We start from the raw sequence: 6138 nt of genomic DNA, 5'->3' as shown, positions 1-6138 counted from the left end.
CGCAGAAAGCATGCATATAGTCAAAGATGAAGGGGAAAAAACAGATGAAAAATAATAAAATGTATTTTTTTATATTTATTGGTAAATACTGTGCCTGAAAATGGTCAATCATATAAAATGTCAGTTTTTTGTTTTATTTTGGGTGTTATTTTTACCATTTATTTTTTTATTTATATTTCCAAATCACTAAATAAATATAATTTTTACTTAGATAAAACAGTTCCTTGGAAAAATAGCTGACTCTAGGGCTGGGACAAGGAATGTACAACCTGAGCCTGGAGCATCTTGTAGTACCAAAAAGCAAGAAAGAGTTCAAAGAATGAAACAGTGGAAGCATGTCAAAGAAACACAGGAGACAACTGAAAGAGCTCCCAAAGGCTGACGTTGGAACAACCCAAGCCACAAAATATATAATTTACTGTTGGATTATAACCCAAAGTATAAAATAAACATCCATGAGTCCGTACGGATATAAATAAATGATTGAATACATAAATAAATGGAGGATAATAGACAAGTCTCACATGCAGGGGAATTTCAAATAATTTATGTAGATTCTCCGCCCTCAAGAAGGTACAGCCTAACTTCCAGCTCCTGAAGTGTGACTTATGATTAGGGATCTCCTCCCAAATAATATACTACGGAAAGGAGGGGAAAATCCTCACAACTTTACAGTGGAGGAGCCTGACAAAGACCATCTCAGCCAGGTGTCCAAAGTTAACATCATCAGTGATAAATCATGTTAATGTTTGATATGATGTGGTGAAAATGGCATTTTCCCTCTGTGTTCTTTCTTCCAAAAACCTATAACCCCCGTCTAATTGTGAGAAAATCATCGGACTAACCCAAATTGAGGGATGTTCAATGAACTACGTAACCAGGACTCTTCGATACTGTCAAGACCATCATAAACAAGGGAAGTCTGGGAAATTGTTTGTGTAGAGGATCCTAGGGAGATGTGACGACTAAATGTAACGTGGTGTTCTGTGCGGGATCCTGGAACAGAAAAAGAACATGAAGTTAAAAATTAAGCAAATCCTAATAAAGTATGGACTTTATTTAATAATGATTTTTCAACTGTGTGACACGTGGACCATAGTAATGTTAACAGGGAAATTATGTGTAGTGTCTATAGAAACTGCAATATTCTTGCAAACTTTCTGTAAATATACCTTAAAATTAAAAGTTAATTTTTTTGAAGTGCCTGGGATACGGGAAGTCTCAATAAATGGAGTATTTCCTTCTGTATCAGGATGATTCTCTACACATTTTGTCTAAGTTTAGGATGTTTTTCTTCCTCTAAGGCCTTAGAGGGTGCGAAGAGGGTGGTTGTGGAGACTCTTGATTAATATCGCCAAGTAATATCCTGCCAAACTGTCACTGGGGGAACCTGAAGCAATTTCTACCTCACCATGTATTTATTTATTGAAGTTGGATGTTGGGATTTGTCATTTTGGAAGGGACCCCTTTACTTAGTCGTGCTGATATAAAGCAAATCCCTTCCTGTTGCAGCTGGGGAAGTTCTGAAGCAGCCATTCCAAACTAGTGCTGCATAGTTAAGTATTCTGTTTGGTAATCTTCACCAGGGACAGGGCTAGACATACTAGATTTTTAAAATGATTATTTAGATATACTAGATTAATTCTAGCTGTGGCTGGAGAGGAGCAGTTGGGTGTTGGTACTCAGTGAGGATGAGTTCGGGAAGATCCCTGCCCGCAGAAGGAAGCGGCACCATGATGCCTGCAGGCTGTCTGGGGTCCAAGGAGGGAGAAAGCCAACAGGCAGCCCTCTGTTGTTGAAGCATCTCAGAGAGACAGATGGAACCACTATAACCAATATTCAGTTTTAAAGGCCTTAAAGCTGTACATCTTAAAGATGGTCAAACAATATAGCTAGCTATCGGGTGGAATCACATTTCTCACCGTGTAGCCAACTTGGTGTCTTGTTTCATTTTACTTTAATTTTCTTGGTGTAGACAGCCCCAGTGCTGCTCCAAACTATGCCTGATTCAATCTCTTCCCAAACTGGGGGATTCCTTGTGAATACAGTGTTTGAGGTATGGAGAAGAAATCTGCCTTCCCCCAAAGTTTCATGCCCCTGGCATTTCCAGTTGTATCAGTTGTTAGACTTGGAAAGAGAATAGAGTGGAAGGATTTGGCAGGTATGTTCAGTTCCCTCATCAGCTGCAAGTCTGTCTGCATCACACGCATTCCCAGGAAAGGTGCCCTTTAATCACAGAAAACATCATTATTTGGGCTTTCTAAGAAATACACATGACCTATTTAAGCACAACCTTCCTTCCTATTGGGGCCAGAGGATGAAGGAATTCATTCTTTGTTTTACCTCTAGAAAATTTTAGACTCTAAACAAAATGTGTATTCCTAAGTGTATGTGCCTGAGTAATTTCTTAATTACTCCCACTGAAACAACCTAACCATCAGCAGAATTTTTCCACAGCTACATCCGTCTATATTCCCTCTGTTAATTCTCTCACTAGTTCTGAGATAAGGAATTGATACACGTGATGGGGCACTGTGAATCAGCATAGAAGAGCCAAGAACATATCACTCCCTGAGTCTGCCCTTTTCCATATCAAGAAGGAAGAGCAGCCACTGAAATCACTGGCCTTTGGAACTTTGTTTAACAGAATTTCCTGAAACTAAATGATTTCCAACATTCATGTGAACATTGTTTAAGACGCTGGAGTCCTTGAAGGGTGGAGATTCTAGGTAAGAGATTTAATTCTACATGAGTATGCCTGCCTGTACTGTGGGTGTCTGTGTGCAAAAGTGATAAAAGTTGAAATCTGAATGTGATCGTTAAGATTTATAAATACATTTTGATTACAAGTAATATAACATGTATAGAAGATGCTGCATTTCAGGGAGAACCTTCAGTAACAGCACATGTTAGAAATATTAACAAAGAGGACACTGAAATGAGGGAATACAAATGAGGTCAGTTTGAAATGGGGGAAGGGGCAGCTTTTGTCTCCTGGGACCTCTTGAATTGCACAGAGAAGAGATTTTTCCTCTGGATGGATCTCCTCAGGCTGAAATTGACAGAGGTAATTCTTTCCCTAAATTTAAACCTTAAGATAAAAATAAAATATTTCAAAACCTCAGAAAAGTTGAAAGACCAGTACAATTAAATCTACATGCTGTTCTTTAGATGTAGCAAAAATTTACAATTTTACAGTAATGCTTTTCTTTGAAATGCCTTTCCCTGCCTTCATGTTTGCATCCTTTTTCCCCCCAGCCATACTTTCCTATCATAGGCAACTTCCATATATTTGAATGGTCTGCTAAAGTCAGAGCACCCTTTCTCTCCATTATCATGTGCCTCAAACATAAATGCCACCTCCTCTGTGCAGTTTTTCTGAGCCTCTTAGTGAGAAGTCTTCCTCTTCTCACACTCAACTTTTCATCTGTCCTTGGATGGTCCCTGTCATTCCCATATAATTATTAGATTTCAATTCTTTTCCCATTGTGTTTGGGATCATATTTCTTTTTCTCAGATAACCTAGAACTCTGACAATGCTCCATCAATATTTGCTGAAAGGATTAAAAATAGTAGAAGGAGTGAGCAGAAGCTGGAGAATGCTGTCACTGAATTACCAGAGGTAGTTTGTGAACATGGGACCTATTCCTTCCCGATGAACAGGTCTGGCCTGGGGTCTGAGGTTCTGTCGACCCTCTACCCTTCTGTGTAGACCATACTATGCTGTTCCCATGGGGGTCCCTGTGGAAGACTTTTATAACTAAGTTGGGTTTTCTCAGGCAGCGACCATTTCCTCCCTCTTTAAGCAAGTCAGGATAGATAGTTCAGCTACAATTTAGTTGAACACACTCCACTACTGGTAAGCCTGCACTGTTAAGCTTACCCAACATAGCTGGAATTACAGCAGATAACCAGCCTGTATGCTGAGACCCTTACATATGTGAATTCACCCAATCCTCATAACTTCCCTGTGGGGTGGGTATTATCATTATGCCCATTCCAAAGATGAAGAAGTAGAGACTCAATGAGGTTGTGCACATGCCCAAATCACACACAGCAGCAAAGCCAGGACTTGAACCCAGATGGCTCTCACCCCAGAGCCCTTGCCCTGAACAACTTCTCTGGTCTGCTAAGAAGATGTCAGACAGGAAGCCAAACCCAGCAAACACACTTCTTACTATCATGCACTGTCACCGCCTTCTGGGACACTCATTGTCACTAGAAGAAAAATACCTCCTATTTCCCACAAAATACTGTGTTCTGATGAAGTTGTTTTAGGATACATGTTCTGGGAAACATACAAATCCCCTAAAAGATTGTCAGTATATTTGAAGAAGCTATGTGTCTATGAGAGTTATTAACCCAGTGTTTTTCTTTAAGGTAATACATGTACAATCACACCTTATTACAGATTAGGCAATGATCTAAGTACTGATGCTTTACATAGACTAATGCATTTAATCCTCACAAAAATGGTATGAAGGACATGCTGCTGTCTCCAAATTACTGATGCAAAGACTGAGGCCAAAGAGGTGAAGTAACTTGCTCGTGTTAGCATAACCAGTAAGTGCTCAGCTGGGATTCAAACAGGCTGTGTGTGGCCACAGTCCACCAGGTATCCACCTCTAAGCTAGGATTTCTCTCAGTAGCTTGTGTTTTACTGTTTAGTCTTCCATATTCAATAGATTTTGGACAAAATTGCAGGAGAAAAAAACTTGGAGGGAAGGTGAGCTAGGTGAAAAAAAGTATCTTCATCTGAACTGCAAAACACACCCCAAAATGGAACGAAAGTAACTTTTGCCCTTCTTTTGTTTCTGATTATGGGAGAAAAAGGGAGATAAACTGGAAAAAAAAGACATTAAGGCCCACTTCAAGAATTCACCAAAAAAGAAAAATGAAGGAATTCAAAAGCAACACGATGATATGGTAAGTTTATGTTTAACACTTTAAGAAACTGCCAAACTGTTTTCAAAAGCTGTTGTAGGGTTCCAGTTCTTGCACATCTTTGCCCAAATCTTAATATATCAGTCTTTCTTATTTTAGTTATTCTAATAAGTGTATACTGTTTCTTAATTTATACTGTGGTTTTAATTTACATTTCTGCAGTGACAAATGATGTTGAGTATCTTTTCATGTGCTTATTTGCTATCCCTGTATCTCCTTGAAGCATCAGTTCAAATTCTTTGTCCTTTTGTTTTTTAATTTTTTTTTTCATTGTACGTTTATGGGGCACAGTTTATTGTTTCACTACATGCATATATTGTATAATGATCTAGTCAGAATATGTAGCATATTTATCACCTAAACATTTACCATTTCTTTGTAGTTATAACATTCAAAATCCCTTTTTCTCACTATCTTGAAATATGCAATACAGTATTATTAGCTATTGTTATGTAGGGCCCCCGAACTTATTCTTCCTGTCTAACCATAACTTTGTGACTTTGTACCAGTCTGCCAACCTTTCCTCGGCCACTCTTTCTCCTCTCGTTCCCTGCCTCTGATAACCACTATTCTACTCTCTACTTCTGTCTCTTAAATTTATTTTTCTTTGTTCTTTGTTTAATTGGGTTGTTTGTTTTCTCATTAATGAATTTTAAGTTACAGCCATTCTACTCCTACGTAGTCACCCAAGAGAAATGAAAACATATGTCCACACAAAGACATGTACACAAATGTTCACATCCATACAATATGAAAGAACAAAATAGTGATGCACATAAACCCATGGATGAATTTCATGACTGAAAGAAGCCAGACAGAAAGAGAGTACATACACATATAGTGGGATTCGAACTATAGAAAATTCTAGAAAATACAAACTAATGTATAATGACAGAAAGGACGGGTAGAGGCAATAGATTACAAAGGATCACAGGACACTTTTTGGGTGCTAGATTGTTCACTATCTTCACGTAGCAATGGTATCATGGTTATATTCTTTGTCAAAATCTGTCAAAGTGCACATTTTAAATATGTGCAGTCAATGCACATATGTGCATTACATATTTGCACGTTACATATCTACTGTATTTCAATGACAGCTCGCTAAACAATTCTTAAGAAAGAAGTTAAAAAGTTGAAAAGAAGAGAATCTCTGAGTACTACTTTTATTTCCACAGCTGAGGAGCTATTCAC

Source organism: Cynocephalus volans, chromosome 4 (assembly GCF_027409185.1).
Source record: "Cynocephalus volans isolate mCynVol1 chromosome 4, mCynVol1.pri, whole genome shotgun sequence".
NCBI classification, from domain to species: Eukaryota; Metazoa; Chordata; class Mammalia; order Dermoptera; family Cynocephalidae; genus Cynocephalus; species Cynocephalus volans.
Note: the sequence above shows the minus strand (reverse complement) of the source record.